This window comes from Ictidomys tridecemlineatus, chromosome 16, assembly GCF_052094955.1.
Source record: "Ictidomys tridecemlineatus isolate mIctTri1 chromosome 16, mIctTri1.hap1, whole genome shotgun sequence".
Taxonomy (NCBI): Eukaryota; Metazoa; Chordata; class Mammalia; order Rodentia; family Sciuridae; genus Ictidomys; species Ictidomys tridecemlineatus.
In genome coordinates, this window is record NC_135492.1 from 22,751,040 (window position 1) to 22,772,315 (window position 21,276).

At 40.5% G+C, this 21,276-nt stretch overlaps 1 long non-coding RNA gene across 1 annotated transcript in view; it reads right to left on the reverse strand.

Moving 5' to 3' along the window:
• LOC144371359 (uncharacterized) overlaps window positions 1-21,276 on the reverse strand; it is a 1,013,058-nt gene that overhangs the window by 322,858 nt on the left and 668,924 nt on the right. The gene's annotated exons all lie outside the window — the stretch shown is intronic.

Consider the following 21,276-nt stretch of genomic DNA (forward strand, 5'->3'; position numbering starts at 1 on the left):
AGGCTGGCCTTCAGCTTACCATTCTCATGCCTCAAGTTCATGTTACCATGTGGCTTCAACTTGTAATTTATAAAAATTATAGACTTTGTTAACTTTCCATGTCACTTGCCAGTGCAGAAAAGTAAGTGCATGCTATAGTCCCAGACTACTGTTAAGAATTCTGCAACGCTGCTGTTTCCTTTTAACCAGAAGTTTGAGATGATTGGGATGTGGAAGGGAAAAGGGAAGCCTTCATTCGTATTACCATAGCTTTTTCTTATACCTTTGCCATTCTGCATTGTGGAACGTTCCCATAATATCTGAATACCGTAGGATGATTGTCCAAAACAGATGGCAGGAGACCACCCAGTGATTATGTGTGTGCTGGTTAATATGAGTTACAGAGGGTTCTTATAGCAAAAATTCCCAAACCACAGGGTAAAGATGACCTGCAAACTTGCTTTGATTTTAGAGTTGTCAGATATGTGACATCTAATTACAAATGACAAGGGACACACTGGTACTAAAGAGCTATGAATTGTTTATCTGAATTTCAAATTTAACAGGTTGCTTGTATTTTTGTTTTCTGTTTCTAGTTTTCCTACATGATGTATACTTCCAACTTAGTGTAGCTTTTGAAGTCTAAGAGGCCTGTAAAAGAACAAGGGATTAGAAGTTTTTAAAAATCCACTTTTAATGCTCACCATTTTCACATTCACCTGTGTGTCCTTGGATAAGTGGCCTGATTTCTCTGAGCCTCACTTAACTGTCATAAACATGGAGACAGTATTGCTCACCCTGCATTTCTAGGCTGTATGCTGATCAGTGAGATGAAATGAAGCATACCCTGGAAAACAGTGTCTTAAAAATTAGATTATTCCTAAGAAGAATCCAGGTTTTTGAGTGTTGTAGTTTGGGGATTAAAAGCCAGTAACAAGTCCAGAAGGAATAGGAAGAAACCAGGAAAGGGAGAAATGATTGGTCCTCTAATTATGGTGGTTCAGCTTATAATTTTTTGACTTTACCACTTTACAAAACCAGCAACATTAAATAGAAACTGTACTTTGAATTTCAAATTTTTATTGGTGTTCCTATTTGTACCTATGTTTGCGGTACATATTTATACCCGTTGATGTTTTGCATAGTGATCACTTAGGTCATTAGCATATCATATAGCAAAACCTTGATCAATTCTTTATGGTGAGTATATTCAAAATTCTAAATTGTAACTGGTTTAAGATATAAAATGCATTATTGTTAGTTATATTAGAATGTTCAATATATTCATCAGGGAAATGCAAATCAGGAACACAATGGGAAACCTCCTCCCCCCGTTAGAATGGTTATCACAGACACCACATGCTGGCAAGGCTGTGGTGGAAGGGGAACTCTGAGACACCAGGGTGGGAATGGAGATGGTGTGGCCATCGTGAAAACTAGGATGGCATTTCCTCAGAAAACTAAATAGAACTGCTGTATGATTCATCAATCCCATACTGGGTATATAGTCAAAGAAAGGGATCGACAGTTAAGAGATGTCTGTGCTCCTGTGTTCATGGCAGCACTCTTCACAGTACCCAGAGTGTGGAGCTCACCTAGACGTCCATTAGCAGATACAAAGGAAATGAGGTGTCAATACAGGATGGGATGCTCTTCAGCCATAAGAGGGCATGAGTTTCAGTCTTTTTGCAGGCTTGGGATAGGTTGTAAGGTACTGTCCTGTGAGGCGGGGTGGCAGCAGTGAGGCATGACTCCCCAGTGACTCAGGCGACCCTGAGGGTAAGTAACTAATACCACACAGTGCTCTGTGTTTTCAGTCATTTAGTCACAGGCATTCAGCACATTACATGAAGTATTCACAGTTTTTCATAGAAGAGGCTTCGGGTTAGATTATTTTGCTGAGTGAACTAATGTAAGTGCTGAGCACATTTGAGGTAGGGTGGGCTGAGCTGTGGTATTTGGTATGTTAGGTCTGTTCAAGGCATTTTTTTACGTATAAGATATTTTCAGTTTGTGATAGGTTTATAGGAATGTAATCCCTTTGTAAGTCCAGGAGCATCTGTAACTGTGAAAACTTACTGTACTGACCTAGAACGCAGAATTAACATGAAAATGAGGAAAGTGAGTTGCTCCATGTTCTCTAGTAGTTCAGTGCCTCTGCTGTATTTTTGTACCACACTCTTTTGTTTTTCCTTCCACAGCAAGTGAACTTCACAACCTCTTGCAGCCATTTCTGCTGAGGAGAGTGAAAGCATCGGTAGCTAAAGAACTTCCCAAGAAGACAGAAGTAGTGATATACCATGGCATGTCAGCATTGCAGAAAAAATACTACAAGGCTATTTTGATGAAAGACCTAGGTATTCAGAGGGCACTTGGTCCATTAAGAAACTAAATGTGGATGTGATTTTTGTGCAGAGAAATATTTTATGATTACACTCACTTTGTGTAGCAAGAATATAAGGTAGAATTTTGTATTCTGAATGATACACCAATCACCTGACGTGGAACAATAGCAGTGTTAAGTGTAGCTCAGACTTGGTTGTTGCCTGATGGAATTTCCCTTTTTCCTCTTGCGTGGTTTTTCTTATGCCTGCAAGTGTCTACTCATGATTTTTATCCTCTATTTGTTTTTTCTCCCCTCTTAAAACCATAATGGCAGTTATAGAAGAAATTTTAGAAGTTTACTATTGTTTTAACAAAGCACTGCTAAGTTCACCATGTAGACTTCCTTCTCAAAACAAAGTGAGGAGTAAGAAAATCCCATATGGATATGATTTTAATTCTCAGTGCAATTGATTGCCATTTGGGAGGTTAGTATAAATTTGAGGGAATACTATGAAATGAGTAAGGTTATGTTTGTGTTTTGTTTGTGTTTTAATTTGTTAGTCCCTTCTCCTATCTATCTTTAAAATTTCAAATGCATTTGAAAATGAGATGGCAAGGAAAGTTAAACTTCAGAATATCTTATCCCAGCTTTGAAAGTGCATGGATCACCCGTATTTGTTTGATGGTGAGCCAATGTCCTGTTTCCCCCTATTATTTATCATTAGTAGTTCTGTAATCAAAATCATAGCTGGACTCTTCAACAGAACTGCTGCATTTATGTGTCTACTCTGCTTCTTCTCATTTTCTCTATATTGATGATATCTAGTGTTAATCATACTGAAGATTTCTTCACATGTCCCGTAATATGCCTTAAGCTGCTTTCCTTTTTCTCTCTTAATGCAGGATCTATTGCATTTGCCTTGACTCTACTTTTCTAAAATCTAGAAATGTTTCTAAGCTTTTTTGGAGGGCAGGGAGCTTTTCTTTCTTTCATGATAGTGACAGTTGTGGAGAGGAAAACTGGCAGCTTTACAGAATGGTCATAATGAGGATTCATCTGACCCTTCTTCAGGTTTGGATTTCCTTTTGTCTTGAGCCCTCTTGGTCACTACGCCCAGTTCCCTGTGTTCTCTGTGATGCCCAGGCATTGTCAGTTCACATTTCATTAACCTCTCAGATCCCTTGACACAGCAGATGGCTTCCTCCTTGGGACGCTCTTCACTCAGCTTCTGGGGTAGCAGTTTTTCCTGCCTTTCTTCCTGCCTGCATGCTCCTGCTCTGTGTCCTTTGCTCTCTCCTTTCATCCTAGTGACTTCTGTACATGTCCCTCTAAGTACTGCTCTTGTTGCCACAAATTTATGTGTAGTATTTCATTTTCATTTCCATTAGGGTTTTTGGATGCACTCTGATGGGCAATTCTCTGGTCCTGGAATTCCCTAGAGTAGAAAAATTGCAAAAGGTCTGCTGTACTTTTTTTAAAGAGTCTTTGCCAAGTACCATTAGGAGCTGTTTAAAAGTTTAACAGAACTTTAATCAAGTGCACATTAGAACTTTTTTTTTAAAGAGAAGGGGCATTAGGAACATAGATTTTGAAGGACATCTTCCAGAATATTCTGACTGCCGCCTGTACCTTGAGAATCACTTTTATACACACCTAAGCCTATTTCTTGATTTCTTATCTAGAGTGAGAGCCTTAGAATTTCCTTTGTGGATCTTCTTGATCTCTGGCATCTTTTTTTTCCCTCAGTTTCGTAAAGAGTGAGTTTGTTTCTTAGATAAATGTTTATTAGACTTTTTGGATGTGCCAGGCTCTGCAGTTGATATTAAGTAAATAATTACAAAATGCCTCGAATAGGTGGGACTGAAGTGTCTACTGCAATAGAAAGAGCTTGGGCTCTCTCTGTTGCCTACCTATTTGGTTTTCTACTCAAGAATTTTGCCCTGACTCAGGGCACATGATTAGCATTGGGCTCTCTGCTTTCCAGGTGTGGAGCCAGAGCCTTTTGAAGTTGGAGACCACCTGATTGAGGTTAGTGGGAAACTTCACCTGCTGGATAAGCTTCTTGCATTCCTGCATTCCCAGTAGGAATAGGTTGACATTTACTTCTCTCAGGGAGTGACTGGTTCAAACCTGAGTAATGAAGAACTTACTGATTCTTGAGACTGATTCAAGTTCCCTTTCTTAGAAGCCTGGAATTCCATCTCATCCAACCCCACTCCTCCACTTTTATCCTTTCTTTCCTGAATTTCTACAGCATTTAGGATCCCAGTCCAGTACTTGGCAAGCCCTACCTTACTCTGTTACCTTGTTGATCCGTGTATGGTCACCTCATCAGTCCAACTATGTTAGTTGCATCCACAAGGACGAGTCAACATTGAGCATTTCTTTTAAAATTGCCTGCTGCTTCCTTGAGTTGAACTGACACATAATAAAGGTTGAGTAAACATTGGTTCTTGTTAATCTTTGGGATTTGATTTAAACTCAAGGCGTAGTTGGGGAATACTCTTTCCCAGAAATGCAAGTTGGGTATCAGAAGATGACATTTGGTTAGTGTTCAGTAGCCTGGTATCCAGCATGTACATCTTCATCACCACAGGAAAGAGGGAGTCTAGGAAAAAACCAGAGACTCCAGAATTTCAGAATTGTGCCTTTAGGATGATTGCCCCAGGTGTGGCCTGAACTAACCTAAAACTTCAGATTTGTCAAAATTGCCCAGTCTTTAGCAAATTAAATAATTGCATGTCTTGGAGCTGGAGTTGTGGCTTAGTGGTCGAGTGCTTGCCTAGCTAGCACATTCGAGGCCCTGGGTCCAATCCTCAGCACCACACAAAAATAAATAAATAGCTCAGTGACTAAGCACTCGCCTCACATGCGTGAGGCAGGAGATTCGATCTTCAGCACCACGTACAAAAATATAAATAAATAAAACAAAGTTATCATGTCCATCTACAACTAAAGAAATTGAAAGAATAAAATAGATAAAGGTATTGTGTTCAACTATGACTAAAACGTAAATATAAAAAATTGTTAATAATCATAATTACACGTCTTACTGTATTTTATGGCCTTTGATGTGTCTTTCATAAGTGTGTGTGTTAGAGATGGAGAAGAACCTATAGATACCTTCCATCCAAGTTTTTCATGACCTTGAAAGGCCATGCCCAATGTCATATAGGTAGTAAGTGGCAGAGAGAGATAAGAATCGAGGTATTCACCTTTAAACTCAGTGCTTTTTCCAACAATTTGGGGCTAGAGTCTGGCCAATGTTCTCCCTAACTCTTGGTCTTACTCTCCTGGCAACCTTAAGGTAAGTTCGTTTTCTTAAAAAAAAAAATTGTTTTGACAGCATTGTCCTTGTTTGTTTAGGCAAATTTAAAACAATGTCTGATGATAAGGGCTGTCACCTTGACTTTGTTTCTTCTACATTATTTTGAATTATCCTTTCCTTTCTTCACTCTCTGTATGTAAGTTTCTTGTGTACAATGGGGGATTGCTTATCTAACATGATGTTTCTCGACTTTTCTAGATGGTAATGACTTGTACCGCCAAGTAGAGAATAGCAGTAGATAGCCTTCCATAGCTCTTCAGGATCTTGGGGAGCGGGTACACACATATATTTACCTTCCCTTTACTCTTCACATGTATATTTATTTTACTATTGAAATGAAACTTCTGTCTTCATTGAGTGAAGTGATATTCCAGAAAGAGGCTCCTTGGTTACGACAGGGCTTCCACACTCCCTGGTGAATTGACAGGTGCCCTGGGACTGCTCTGAGGGATGCAGCTACATGTGGAGGCACTTTGTCTTCTTGTATAAAGTATTCAGAGTTTCTGAGAAAGTTACAGGACATTGATATTTTTACTTTAGCATTTTCCTTATGTGTAAAGTTGTCCTCTTTGGTCATGTTGCCTGAGGGTCACTCCCCGTAAACACTACTAGAGTTGGCAGTTTCTCCTTTTCTTCTTCTTGCCAGGGGCCATCATGTCTTACTCTTCTCTCAGATTACCCAGATGTTGGATATTCTCCAGGACTATATGGATTATAAAGGTGACTCCCCTTGGCCACTACATCATCTGAGAATTATAAGGGGTGTGGGAAGGTTACCGAGGAAAAGGTTAAAGACAAAGAAGGTGAAAAGGCTGAGGAGAGTGGACAGTGGTGTGTGAAGCAATATCGACAGCAGGGTAGAGACGCATGGGCAGAAGTAACACCCACATTCTCACCAGGTGATGCAGGTGATGGGTATGGAGCAGACGTTGTGAAAATGTTGAGTGGCTTCAAAAATGTGTGAGTCGAGTTTCAGTGACAAATACTTGCAGCATCTCTGGACAGCTCAGCAGTTGTGTACTTATGCAGGATTAGTAAGAAAAGGAAGATGGATAGTATGGAGATCCCACAAATCAAGCAGGGGGAGGGTGAGAGCAATTATTTCTATGACAATAGGGAATGTAGGTAGTTACTTGAGAACTCTGCTTAATATATAATAAAATTGATTTGGGATAATAGGACAAAGCTTGAACAGGGGTTGATTTTTGAGTTTGTGGGAGAGTAATAGCTGCAGAAATAATAGTTTTAAAGTTTAGTTGAGAGTGGTCTCTCAGATCCACTTGATGCCCCCCAAGTACTGCAGTAACTGGACACTTAAGCTACTGGCACATTGAGGAAATTTGAGTGCCAAAACACGACTTGAGATTATAATTCCCCTTCCTGACCTGATGCGTGGTGACAAGTGGAGAGCCCTAGAGCTTCACTGAAAAGCAGGTACTGGGTCATCAAGCAGGCTCCCAAGTGCTTGTCTTACTGCTTGCCTAAGTCAGGATTGTGTCTCAGCAGGCACCAACTGCCAGTGTGTGGATATTTAGGGTGGCCTGGGAAGAGTCAAAACCAAATATTAACTCTGCAAATGCCAAAGACTTTGGCTGCCTGTGGTTTTAAAACCCAGAATAATGTGTTATGGTGATTTTTTTGGTCAAGTGATGAATTGTTCTCCTAAATTTAGATCTTTCAGACTGGGGTTGTGGCTCTACAGAGGCACTGGTTTGAATCCTAAGTACCACATAAAATAAGAAACAAGATCAAGTTATAAAACAATTGAGATCTTTCCCTTGGGCTTTATTGAACATAGGGCAGGCTTGGGTGTGGAAAGGACAAATAGGCATTGGCTTAGGAATGACTTGGTTATTTTATTTCCTAAGAGTCCTTGCAAAGAGTAAGGACCTGTGTGTGGTTGTTGTCTTCTCTACGTAAAGGCTACAACTATGAGCATGTGGACAGTTCTTTGAGAGGTGAAGAGAGACACCTGGCCATCAAAAACTTTGGACAGCAGCCTATCTTTGTTTTTCTCCTGAGCACCAGGGCAGGTAAGCCCATGGGTGTTGAGGAAGCAGACAGTCATCCCACCACTGGTACATTTTCCCCTAATTCTCTGAAAGGAGAGGTTTTTACCAAGGAGTATTGAAAAAAAAAAGAATCGAAGCACTTACGTAGCCTAGTACTGGACTTCACGTGTGGAGCTCTTTTCTGTTCAACCTGTGAAGCTGTGATCGTGGGAAGGGAGGCTGAATCCTGGGCCTGTTGGAAAGCAATTCTAATCCACTTAGACCACTGACCGGAAACGTCCTGTTTTGTTTTTAATTTGGGGGAAAGTTTTATTCACATTCATTCATTCTCCTTCCCAGCCATGAATTTAGAAAATAAGATAATCTCTTTTCTAGTTTCCCTTCCTCCAGGAGTACCTCTGGAAGAGTGTTATAAAGTTTAATAAAAATTTGTTGTTTAAAATGTGACTAGAGTGAAACTGACAGCTATTTATAATTATTATGGTATTGTCCATATGACTTAATTATAAATAAATGACACTTGTGGTTTTGCCAGTTGCTTTCACATAGTATTAAATAATTTGAAATTGGTTTGGGGAAATGGAATTTTTCTTACATTCTGAATCAAAAAGCCCTAAATTAATTTTGAATTCATAGTCTGAGTTTCATGATCTTATTTTTTTGATGGTAATCCTGATGGAATAGATACAGGAACACAAACAGGAATTGTGTCCTTGATGAAAAAGAGATTAATGTCTTTATGGAACGAAAGGTCATCCTTATGTAGAAAGCACTTAGTAAGTGCTTTGTACTATATGGGTTTATAAAAGAAGTGTTAGATATGACCCTTGAGTATCAGGAGATCATTTCTCCAGTGTGTGTCTTACCTCTCTCTTAAAGCCAATAATAAGATACAATCAGATTCCTTTGGTCCAGTCTCTTCCCAGGTCATATACCACACCCTGTCATTCAGTTCTGTTGTCTCATGATTAGTCTTTGGGGAAGCTCAAAGGATCTGGTCAAAGGCATGGTCAGTGTTGGGAGAGGAATTCTATTTATGCGTTTAAGATTTTATTTTTCATATTTAGAGAGCAAATAATGTTTGAAACATCTAAAATTAGTTAATCTCCTTGGAGGCCTCAGAGTAGATTATCTAGGAGCTGAAGCAGTCCTGGACATTAGCCTTTTCCACGCACTGACTGTCATACGTGCCATCATGTTGTAGCTATAGCTGTGCCGCGCGTTTTTATTTAATATTTCCTTCCAGCTTTCCACGAGGTTGTTACCACATATTGCCGGCAGATGGCAGTGATAGTTTAGGAATATGTCCCAAACAACTAAATGCAGCTTAAAATATCATCTTTGGTGAAGAAGGGCTGTACTAGCCACTATTAACTCAAGAAAAAGATAATTCTTTTTTTAAAACTTTTTTTAGTGATGACAAAGCAACTTTATTATTATTATTATTATTATTATTTTTTTAGAGAGAGAGAGAGAGAATTATTTATTAGTTTTTGGCAAACACAACATCTTTGTTTGTATGTGGTGCTGAGAATCGAACCCAGGCCGCACACATGCCAGGCGAGCATGCTACCGGTTGAGCCACATCCCCAGCCCAAGAAAGATAATTCTTATGGAACACAAACACATTTTCAAATGAGATGACTGCCTCGATAGTTAGCATATAGTAGATAAAAAGGTTCTGGAGCCTGGCACAGTAGTGCATGCCTACAGTCCCAGCTACTCAGGAGGCTGAGGCAGGAGGATGGCTTGAGCCCAGGAGTTCAAGGCCGGCCTGGGCAATACTGTGAGACCCTGTCTCTGTCCCAGGAGTAATGACCTCAGATTCTGGAATATGGGATGGAATCCTGATTGTTTTATCTTCTAATGGTGCAACTTCAAATAAATTCCTTAATCTAGCTGTTTTCATTTCAGCATCTGCAAAATGAGAATAGTGCTAGCAAGGACACAGGGTTGTTGTGAGGGTTAAAAGAGTCAACACATGTAAAGTGCCATGAGCAGTGCTTGGCAGTAGTAAAGTAGAAGTGTAGCTCTTATCATTGGGTACAACTTAGCCTTTCTCCATATTCAGTCATTAGTATTTCTTTATTCCAACTTTGATTTTATAGGAAGACTTCAATGAGAATGTTCCTGCCTGGCTTGTCTTACATCCAGCCGGGAGTTAGTAGTCCTTGTGGAAAGGAACCCTTCATTCAGTTCTTGGAACAAGCCCTTTTAGGCTTGTTTTAGCAATGAGCTCCAATGACCCTGGCTAGAGTGTGTTCTGTACAATTTCCACATTTATCAAAGAGAAGCCTGTGGTTTGCTTCTTAGTACTCTAAGTTCCTGAACCCAAAGTGCTCTTTTGGCCTTTTCCTGCACCATTGGAGAAAGATCAGAGAGTTGTTGCATTGAGTGTTCTTGTCTTGAACTGATTTTATGATATTTTCTTTGATCAGTGTGGAAACCAGTACAGGAAGACACTCTTGGGTTTTCTCCACTCAGAGGCAGGTATCATCTGCTCTAATCATAGCTAGCATCAGGTCTTCCTACCTTGTTGAAGCTGCAAGTGTGGTCATGTGTGTTTCTTACTGCCCACTGCAGACTTCTTGTTGTTTTAAGATACATTTTTAGTTGTAGATGGGCACTGTTTTAGTCAGCTTTTTCACCTCTGTGACCAGAACCAACTGTGGAGGAGGAATGTTTCTTGGAGGGCTCATGGTTTCAGAGGTCTTAGTCCATAGAAGGCCGACTCCATTCCTTGGAGCTCCAGGGGAGGCAGCATCCTGGCAGGAGTGTGTGACTGAGGGTAGCAGCTCACATCATGATCAGAAAGCAGAGAGAGAGATAGGCTCCACTGTCCAGATACAAAATATATACCCCTTAGCCATGTGCCTGCTGAACTCCTTTCTCCAGCCACACCCACCTGCCCCAGATACAACTCAGTTAATCCCATTAGGGGTCCATTCAATGATTAGGTTAAAGCCATATCCCAGTCATTTCTCCTCCAAACCTTCTTGCATGGTCTCACATGTGAGCTTTTGGAGGACACCACATCTAAACCATAACAGACGATACCTTTATTTTATTTATTTTTATGTGGTGATGAGGAAGGAACCCAGTGCCTCACATGTTCTATCACTTGTGTTCTATCACTGAGCTACAACTGCAGCCCCCAGACCTCTTATTTTTGGAGCTGTTTTCTGAAAGAACTTGTGTCCTTATTCACAGACTTTTTTAAGAAAAATCCCATCAAGGTTTCCAAACAAATATTACATGTCTTCACACAATTAACTTAAGCATCCTTTTCTTCTGCTTACCTCTCAATCTGTTATATTTTTTAAGAGAGAGTGAGAGAGGAGAGAAAGAGAGAGAGAGAGAGAGAGAGAGAGAGAGAGAGAGAGAGAATTTTTAATATTTATTTTTTAGTTCTCGGCGGACACAACATCTTTGTTGGTATGTGGTGCTGAGGATTGAACCCGGGCCGCACGCATGCCAGGAAAGGAAAATTAAAAGAGGGGGCTATAAGACATCAAGGGATATAATAGGCAGAAATATTTGCTGGGCTTTTCCATCATACACAGACATGGGTATATCAATTAATGAAATACAATAGTTCTATTAAATGTAGGCATTTCTACTGTTAATGTTCATTGCATTCTTATTATTGAATGATGGTATTGACATGTTCTTATGTGCATTTCTTTAATCTTCTAGTAACCCTATGAAGTAGGTATGATTATAATCTTAATTTTGCAGATTAAAAAAAATCACTAACAGAATGTTACCAGTTTGGATAGGAGATGTTCCCCCAAAGCTCCTGTGTTAGTGCAGGAATGTTCAGAGGTGAAATAGTTAGATTATGTAAGCTGAAGCCTAATTGGTTCATCCTATTTTGGATGGACAGACCAGGTGGTGACTGAGACAGGTGGTATGACCTGGGACGGTCCATCTGCCCTGCAATCCCTTCTCCTTCCTCTCTGTGTTTCATGGCCTGCTGAGAAGGGAGCAATGCTCCACCATCACACCTTTCTGCCATGATGTTTGCCTCTTCTCTGGCCCAGGGCAACAGACTTGGCCCATCCCGGACTAAATCTCTGCAACTATTAGCCCAGAGTAAACTTTCCCAAGTTGGGTATTTTGGTCACAGTGACAAAAAGCTCACTAACACACACACATTGAGGAGATAAGCAACTCTACCAATGCCTCCTTAACCACAGTGAGTGGCTGGATTTGGTTCCTAGGCATCTTGCTCCAAGTCACTTTGCCCCCTTTATCTGCTAGGCAAACACATGGTTTCACTGCTAAAATTAATAGTGTTTGATTACATCCTTACAATTCTTACTTGATGACTCTCCATTCTTTGGAAACAGTCAAGGTACAGACGGCTGAGGAACTTGTTCAAAGGCACTCAGCAAGTAGAAGTTGGGAACCAGGACTTGAATCCAGCGGATCAAGCTCTATGGCCTCCATCTGACAGCTGAATGATCCGTTGAACAGAAAAAGTAGTCACCTATATGTAAAAAGGTATTTTCTACTTGAATGGCCTTTTCTGCTGGGAGTAACGTGAAATCTTCCAGAAGCATCTTACTTCCATGGCTGTTCTCCTTGGCCTGAAATGCCCACTAGTACTGTCCCTTCCCACATGGACAGAAAGAGTCTCTTTGCTCAGTGGTAGAGCACTTGCTTAGCACGTATGAGGCATTGGGTTTGCTCACCAGCACCACATAAAACAACAACAACAACAAAAATACCTAAATAAACAAAATGAAGGTTAAAAAGTAACTGTTTTTTTAAAAAATGACAACCTTCAGAGATAAACAATTCTAGGAAATGTACAGAAAACACATGTATTAGTCTATTTTGTGTTACTGTAATGAATCACCTGAAGCTGAATAACTTGGTAAAGAAAAGAAGTTTCTTAGCTCACAGTTCTGGAGGTTCAAGAAGGCATATTGTGGTGATGGTCTTCCTGTTGGCTGAGTTCTGAGGTGGCTTGGGGCATCACATGGCGAGAAACAGGGAGTGTGCAGGTATGTGTGTGTGTCTCAGTTCTGTCTCTATTCCAGAGCAACCAGTATTCAATCAGTTCGGCTTCTCTAACCTTCATCACCTCCTTTAGACTCCACACTATGCACAATAAATTGGTTTAATTTTCTCCCCTCTTAGTGTCTCCACATGTGAACCCGTGGGGGACACACTCCAACCAGATGGGATCCATAGCAACCTAGGTACAGGTATGGTGTGCTTGGCTTGGAGAGATACTGAAGCTTGCTAAATGCTGTTTTGTCCTTCATCAGTGACACCTGGCCTATTGGGGGCTATACTGCATATGGCTTATAAATAAAACGTCACTAAGGTGATTGGGAAGGAAGAGCAGGGGGTCTCATGTGACCAAATACCTCAGTGACAGTGTTTTTTGTTTCAGCTTTTCTGCTGCTGTGACGAAAAGACCTGACAAGAACAATTTTATAGAAGGAAGTTTATTTAGGGGCTCATGTTTTCAGAGGTCTCAGTCCATAAACAGCGGCTCTATTTCTTGGGGCTCCAGGTGAGGCAGAGCATCATGGCAGAAGAGTGTGGCAGAGGGAAGCAGCTCACATGATGATCAGAAAGCAGAGAGGGTCTCTACTCTCCAGATACAAATATATACCCCAAAGGCAGGACCCCAGGGACCCACTTCCTCCAGCCACACCCCACCTGCCTCCAGCCAACACCCAGTTAATCCCATCAGTGGATTAATTCACTGATTGCATTAAGACTCTCAGGACCCAATCATTTCTTTTCTGAACCTTCTTGCATTGTCTCACCTGAGCTTTTGGGGACATACCACGTCCCGTCGTGCACTAGTAAACACATTCACATTTTTGATAAGCTAGACCTGTCAGTATTTCACCATGTTTATGGAAGAGCAGGTCTTTTGCAGGGTGCTGTGAACTGGAAGAGGACAGCAGTACCAAGGCCTGGAGATGTGGGCGTTTGTTCTCTACAAAGACATTGAGGGCCTCCAAACCCCCAAAACCAAAACCGTCGGTCAAGACCCTGCCCTTGTGAGGAATACAGTAAGAGCCGATGGACGCTCTTCTAGGTGGTTTGTACTAATCACAATAGAATCCAGCTTCGTTCTTGAGTCATCTCGATGTCATTGTAATATTTAAATCAACAACTTGAAAACATTCAAAAGAAGATGGCATCTCTGCAACATGCTCTTATCTTCTTCTTCTTCTTCTTCTTTTTTTTTTTTTTTTGGTTTTGTCTAGGAATAATGAGAAAAGAAAATAACCCCCAGGTAAATATAAATGGATGAGATATAATCATGAATCATCGATACCTGCTCAACTAAGGCGGTCATTAGTACTGATATAGATTCGCTTCACTGGAAATGCAAAAACAAATAAATAAATAAACAAGTATCTTTTCAAAGAAAAAAAAAGTGCTGGCTGAGAAGGTTTTTAATAGCTTCAAAACTCTAACAAGTAAAGTGCTGTAATATAATATATTAAATGACCCATTCTGTAATGTTATGACTATGTTTGACATGATTAATTGCTTCATAACAAGCCAGTATCTATTAAAAATAAATCACATTGCTATAAATTATGGAAATATCTGTCGGCTTTTAATTATTAACTTTTTTTTTACATAGGACTACTGTTGCAAACAGGAAGACTTCCCTCCTTTTATTTTCGAGAGGCGTCAACACACACAAAAAAAATGGAAATTAAAACATCCCTGAATATTACCTTCTAGTGCCCTTCAAGGTATTTTCCTGGGGTTCAGTGTTAAAATGAGCCTTGAAGTCTACAGTCTGAAAAAATCCTTGACACTGGGCTGGCAAAATAACAGCCCTCCAAGTTCGCTGAGCACTCACTGATGTTACAGGTTCTAGAGGAACACATTTCCAAATAGTTTTAGGAACACTGAGATCTTCCAAGATGCATGTGACAAATGTGTCCTGTGGATGCTTCATGGCATCCTGAGGTACACTGTCACTTGCTGTGGTTTGGATGTTGGGTGTTCAACAAAGTCCAGGATGTGTTAAAGGCTGTGCCCTCGGGCTGGCACTGTGGGGAACTGGGTCTTTAGTAGGTAGGGCCCAGTGGCAGACCTTAGGTGACCGGGGAGGTACCCCTGGAATACAGCCCTGAGGGTGGCTCCTCATCATGGAAGGATTTCTGAAAAGTTAGCCCCTCCCAGTGTTTTCTGCTCCTGGTTAGAAATGTAATCTCTTGTCCACTCCTAGTAAGTGCAGTGGCCTTTGCCATTTGCACCAGGAGGTGGAGCAGCCAGGGAATGGCTGCCCAGCCTGTGCTAGCATACGTTCAGATTCCAACACTATGAGCCAAATAAACATTTTTTCTTTATCAGGTTAGCTACCTCCAGTATTATCTTCTAGTGATACAGCAATAATAAGTTGGAGACTTTATTAGCTTTTCCTCATTCTCCTTGTTCCTCCATTTTCTTTTCCCCTTTCATTGCCCCTTCCCCCAAGTTTTTCTCTTTTAGAACAGTTCAAGTGTAAATTTTCAGGTGGAATTGAAAAGTAAACATCAATGCCAAAAGTCCCTTGGTGTCCTCTTTGAACCACAGGAGGGCACCCAGGTGGAGTAAAACGTCCACGTGTGGGGCTACTCTAGGGGTGTGCTGGACTCTGATGAGGGGGAAGAGCATCCATCCAGAAGGGTGGCCTGGTGAGGCTGCCAAGGCCCAACTGGGGTATCAAGGTTGATCACATGCAGTGACGCCAATCATGAGGGGGTCTCTGTTAAAATGGGGAGGAGGGCATTAGTGTAAATGACAGGGTGGCAGCACCATTGGGTATTAATTAGGTATGGGAGGCGGGCGTTGATAACCTCCATAAATCAATTAAAACCAACAGAGACAAATATGTGAAGGGAGAAAGCTAGACTGAACTCCAGGATGTTGGGTTGAAATTATAGGCATTGCTGAGAATTCACAGTCTTCAATTATGTAAGATGGATATGGAAACACATACCGATGCTAATGTATGCATTTAGCGCAGGCACGTGCATGCATGTGTGTGTGTGTGTGTGTGTGTGTGTGTGTGTGTGTGTGTGTGTGTGTTTATTGCCTACTTTTTGTTTTTTCCTTTAGAGGGCCTGTGAGTGGTGGTATAAGCTATCACTGGCTGTGGTTTAAGTGTTGAGTGATCAGTGTGCACACTTAGCACCCAGATCTTGGCTTCTAAATATCATCCACAGACTCCATGGAGAAATGGTCTAACCTTGTAGAGGTAGGGAAATGTCAAGGTGATCCTGAAGCATGATGCCATGCCAGACAACAAGAAGAAACTCAAAATATGGTGGAAACCTTTCAAAAGGGTCAAGACAGAAGGAAGTTTCAAGAGCCAAGTCAGAGGCAAAATAAACAAAGCAACCAATTGTCAACACTGCAACGAAATAGAGAACCTCGGGTTGATAAAAACAGGAACACAAGCATTGAGAGTTTTACCAAGAGTGGTCTTCTATACGGTTTCTAAGTACTTCCCAATATAATAACTAGTAATTATGAAAGGGAAAAGTTTACAGTGGAGAAAATTGACAGGCACCATGTGAACCACCATGTGTCAAAAGGAGGCAAAGAGTAATCGCGGAAAAAGTAAAGATTCCATGCATAGAGCATCGCTTGAAAGATGCGTCAACTAGATTGAATCACCAGGTGTCCTGGCACAAACTCAGATGGAGTGGTGGTCTTAAAAATAAGTTGCCTGTAATTTTCAAAAGTATCAAGGTCATGAATTCAAGGAAGGACAGGGGAAGTGCTCCACACTCAAGAGATATTAAACAGACATCACGGCTAAGTGATGCTTGTGATTCTGAATTGTGTCCTTTGGCTAGAAAAGACATTCTTGATGCAACTGGTGAATTTTCAATGAGTTCTGAGCTTTAGATGACAGTAATTTATCAATTCTCATTTGCTGACTTTGATAATCGCACGTGGTAATGTAGGGTCTTGTTTCAAAGCTAGTGGTTGGGAACATGTCGGAGGGTCGTTAATTTTCTGTCAAACAATTTGGGAGAAAGTTCTCTGTTATTATTCTTATAATTTTTAGGTAATTCTGTGATTTTTCCAAATTTTGTTTTGTTTTGGTTTTTTGATGCTGGAAATTGAACCCAAGGCCTTGGGCATACTAAGTACATGCTCTAAGTATACACCTCCAATCCCTATTCCAAATTTTTAAAAATAATAAGGTATTTTGTACCAGAGATTCTCATAATACAATCTATTATTTTCCTGTTGGGAAGATAGTTGTAATGATGTTTTCTTTTACCATGACTGAATTTGAATGGATGTTATAGATTTTTTTCAACTTTCAAATGTTTCATATCATAGATTTTTACCACCCTAGAGAATTTCTATATAATTCAATTAATTTTTCAAGCTCACTTCATATCTCACTGTGATGTATTTACACGCCGTGCCCTGGGACCTAAGGATAATATGGAAAATCAATTCTTTAGAAAATAAATAGAAGCCCGAAGATAGCATAGACCATTGCTGTACTTGGTTTCAAATGCGCTCACTTGATTCTGTTTTAGAGTAAATCAGATAAAGTTAAAATTCTATTTACGTATTCTCCAGAAGTTGACTGGGCTCCCAAAGTGATTGTCCACAAAGAAATTTTAATTAGTTTGATCAAATCTGGCTTTTAAGTAGTTAGGAATTTGGAGATTCAAGAAAATGATCTATTTGGGGGGGGCATTGTTTTAAGAAAACACACACACACACACACACACACACACACACATACACACACACACAGAATTAAACAGCTTTGTCTGCAAGGAGCCAAGGAGAGAATCTGTGCCAACATAGCACAATTTGTATGCAACCCTCTTCATGCACAGTTATCTCTGTCTTCATGCATCTGGAGGGTTCTAGCCTCCAAAGGCAGCTCAGGTAAGCATGATACTGTAATGGGAATAATGGTATTAAGGTAGACAATATGGATCACTGACATTCTATTTTTGCATAATTCCATCTAAAATAATAAGCCTCGCAGAGCACATTTGTGCTGAAAGGGTGTAGCCTTATCACATTACCATAGAGCAGTGTGAATTTCCTTTTCAAAGCCGTGTTCTGACCAGGGTGGGGAGCCAAGTTCTTTTCTAACTGATGTTTATGCAAAGACTTTGTTTCAGACACCTTGGGCTGGAGCAGTATGTAAATTGTCAGAAAAAAAAATATTGCTAGCCTGAAGCTACCAATAGAGCCAGTTGTACAGCCAAATGTGCAAATTTGACAAACCAGCTGTTTTTCCTGCTCAAAGAATCTTCATGGGGTGCCACTGCTAAGCAGATCCAGCAAGCATTACATCAGTGGCTTTTATATTGCAATAAAACCTGAGGCTTTTGTGGGAATTTAAACAAAGGGTACTCACTATTTTATGTGATCTTTTTCATGATTATTTCTTCACCTTGTCTCTTTTGCTGAGTTCCAAATTTTGAGAAGGACTAGAAGACACAAAGCTATTCCACATTTTGGTGCATTTAAGTACTAAAAAAAAATAGAGGGTGGAGAAGGATGTACAGGGAATAAGAATACAAGGTTCTTCCTTCCCTTTCTAGAATAATAGATGCAGGAGAGCAGCGGTCTCTACCAACTTACTTCACTGTCACGGTGTTCATCAGCACAGGGAAACTGCCTGGCATATTTCTGAATTACAATGCTCTCATTTCTAGAGTAGGAAGAACTGACTGTAGTCATCGTGGGTCAGGATCAGCATTCCTAATTCATGGTATTAATCCTGAGAGGATATAACCTCAAATGTTGAAGAAGGAGACCTTCTCTCATGATTGCTTCTCCAAGAACACAGTCTTCCAGATGAGTCCATGTGAATCAAGTGGTCAAACAGAAATGATGGGATAAGTAAAGGTGCCATGAGAGGAAGAAAGCATCACTTTAAAGACGCATCACCAGTGGCGCACACTGTAATGCCAGCAACTCTGGAGGCTGAGGCAGGAGGATTGAGAGTTCAAAGCCAGCCTCTGCAACTTAGAGAGGCCCTCGCAACTCAGTGAGACCCTGTCTCTAAATAAAATACACAAAAATGCTGGGGATGTGGTTCAGTGGTTAAGAACCCCTGAGTTCAGTTCCTGGTACCAAAAAAAAGATAATAATAATAATAACAATAAAAAAATGCATCACCTAAATAGAATCACAAGGTAGCATTATACAAATTCAAACTGAGTCGTTTCTGCTCTCATGCCCACAGATGGCCCAGGCCAAATATTTCTTAAAGCATCATTCATTCTTCTTTCTTCATTAGTTCATTTAAAAGTATTTATCATACAACAACTGTTGTCACAGACTGTAATGATTGTTGGAGATACAAATAGCAAGGGACAAAGTGCTTGTTTCAAAGGGCATAATGAGTGTATTTGTCTGTTCTGTGTTGCTATAACTAAATATCTGAGGTAGGGTAATGCAAAAAGAAGAGAGGTTTATTTGGCTCATGATTCTGGTGTCTACAGGGGCCAAATAGCAGGTCACTGGCATCCTCGTGAAGGATTTTTGGAGGTATTATGTCACAGTGGAAAAGTAGGAGAACCGGCCACTTGCAAATAATGGGGACAACCACTTGGTGTGGCCTTATTTTGTAACAACTCACTCTCCTAAGACTCAGAGACTCAATCCTCTTCGTGAGAGGAGCATTAATCTATAGATGACTTACTTATCTGCCCCAAAGGCCCTACTCTTCAAGGTTCCACCACCACAGAACCCAAACCCTGAAAACCAAGCTTCAGAAACACGAAACTTTGGGAAACACACCACATTGAAACCTTAGCAGTGAAAATCATTGCCAAAAAAAAAAAAAAAAAAGATTCTCAAGCGCAGGGTGATAGAGGCTGAGAAATGGGAAGGAAAAGGTATGGATTTTGACTTATATAAAGTTAGTATTTATAGGGAAGAAACACAAAAAATATAATTTTAAAAAAAGACAGACAGACAGAAGTCTGGACTGTGACTGTGTTCCAAGAATGAACACCCTCAGGTAAATCCTCTGGCCTAAGCTCATTGATTATAGTCTCTGTTTTCTGCTCGCCTGAAATCTCACTAATAAAACCTTGTCATTTTAAAATTACCATTTCACTGTGCTAAGTGTTTTGCATGCATTACCTCATTAATCTTTTAAAATATGCTGCCAGTTAGACATCTCTATTCTCCCTATACAGAAGATGAAATAAGGTTTAAGGATGCTTAAAAATTAAACTTTTCCTGTCACTGAGAATCAGGGGCAGGATATCCCTCCACCCTATGACCTTCAACATGGAGATAATACTCTACAAAAAGGACCCAGTCTGTGATTATTCTGTTGTTCAACCAGCCACGGGTACATATTTAGATGTGATCCATTTTGAGTACTTCATTTATTGAGTCTATGGGCAATTAGCACTAAGGACTTATGTCAGAGCTTCTGTTTTGATGGACACAAGAATCACCAAAGGACATGTCAATGTGCCCCTTTCCAACCCCTAAATCCATTTGGGAATGGAAATCAGGAAGGTACACTCTTATCAATATAACCAGATAAATTTGATGTAGTGGTCCACGGCCACATGTCAATGTGTGTCAAATACCTCATTATGATACCTGAAGTCCCTCAGTGGTGGGGTATGGAGGATGCATGTGATCTGAAGTGTTCTAAGTAGATCAGAGATTTGTAGATGGACATAATCTCTTTATTTTTTTATTTATTTTTATGTGGTGCTGAGGATTGAAACCAGTGCCTCACCCGTGCTAGGTAAGTGCTCCACCACTGAGCCACAACCTCAGTCTCACAACAGACTTTTTAATATTTATTTATTTAGTTAGTTATCGGCAGATACAAGATCTTTGTTTTGTATGTGGTGCTGAGGATCGAACCCGGGCCGCACGCATGCCAGGCGAGCGCGCTACCGCTTGAGCCACATCCCCAGCCCACACAACAGACTTTTAATAACCTCATCAACAAATAGGCCAAGGAACTGAAAAGACACTTCACAGAAGAAGAGATCAATTGATCAACAAACATATGAAAAAGTGTTCAACGTCTCTAGCAATTAGAGGAATGCAAATCAAAACTACTCTAAGATTTCATCTCACTCCTGTCAGAATGGCAATCATCAAGAATACAAGCAATAATAAGTGTCGGCGAGGATGTGGGGAAAAGGCACACTCATATATTGCTGGTGGGACTGCAAATTGATGCAGCCACTCTGGAAAGCAGTATGGAGATTCCTCAGAAAATGGGGAATGGAACCACCATTTGACCCAGCCATCCCACTCCTTGGTTTATACCCAAAGGACTTAAGATCATCATACTACAGGGACACACCACATCAATGTTTATAGCAGCTCAATTCACAATAGCTAGACTAAGGAATCAACCTAGGTGTCCCTCAATAGTTGAATGCATAAAGAAAATGTGGCATATATACTCAGTGGAATATTACTCAGGGACATTATGGCATATGCCAGTAAATGGCTGGAGTTGGAGAATATCATGAAAAGTGAAATAAGCCAATCCCACAAAACCAAAAGACCCAATCTTTCTTTTAATATGTGGATGCTGATTCACAACAAGGAGGGGGGGCACTAGGGAAGAATAGGGTTACCTTAGATTAGATAGAAGGAAGTGGTTGGAGGGG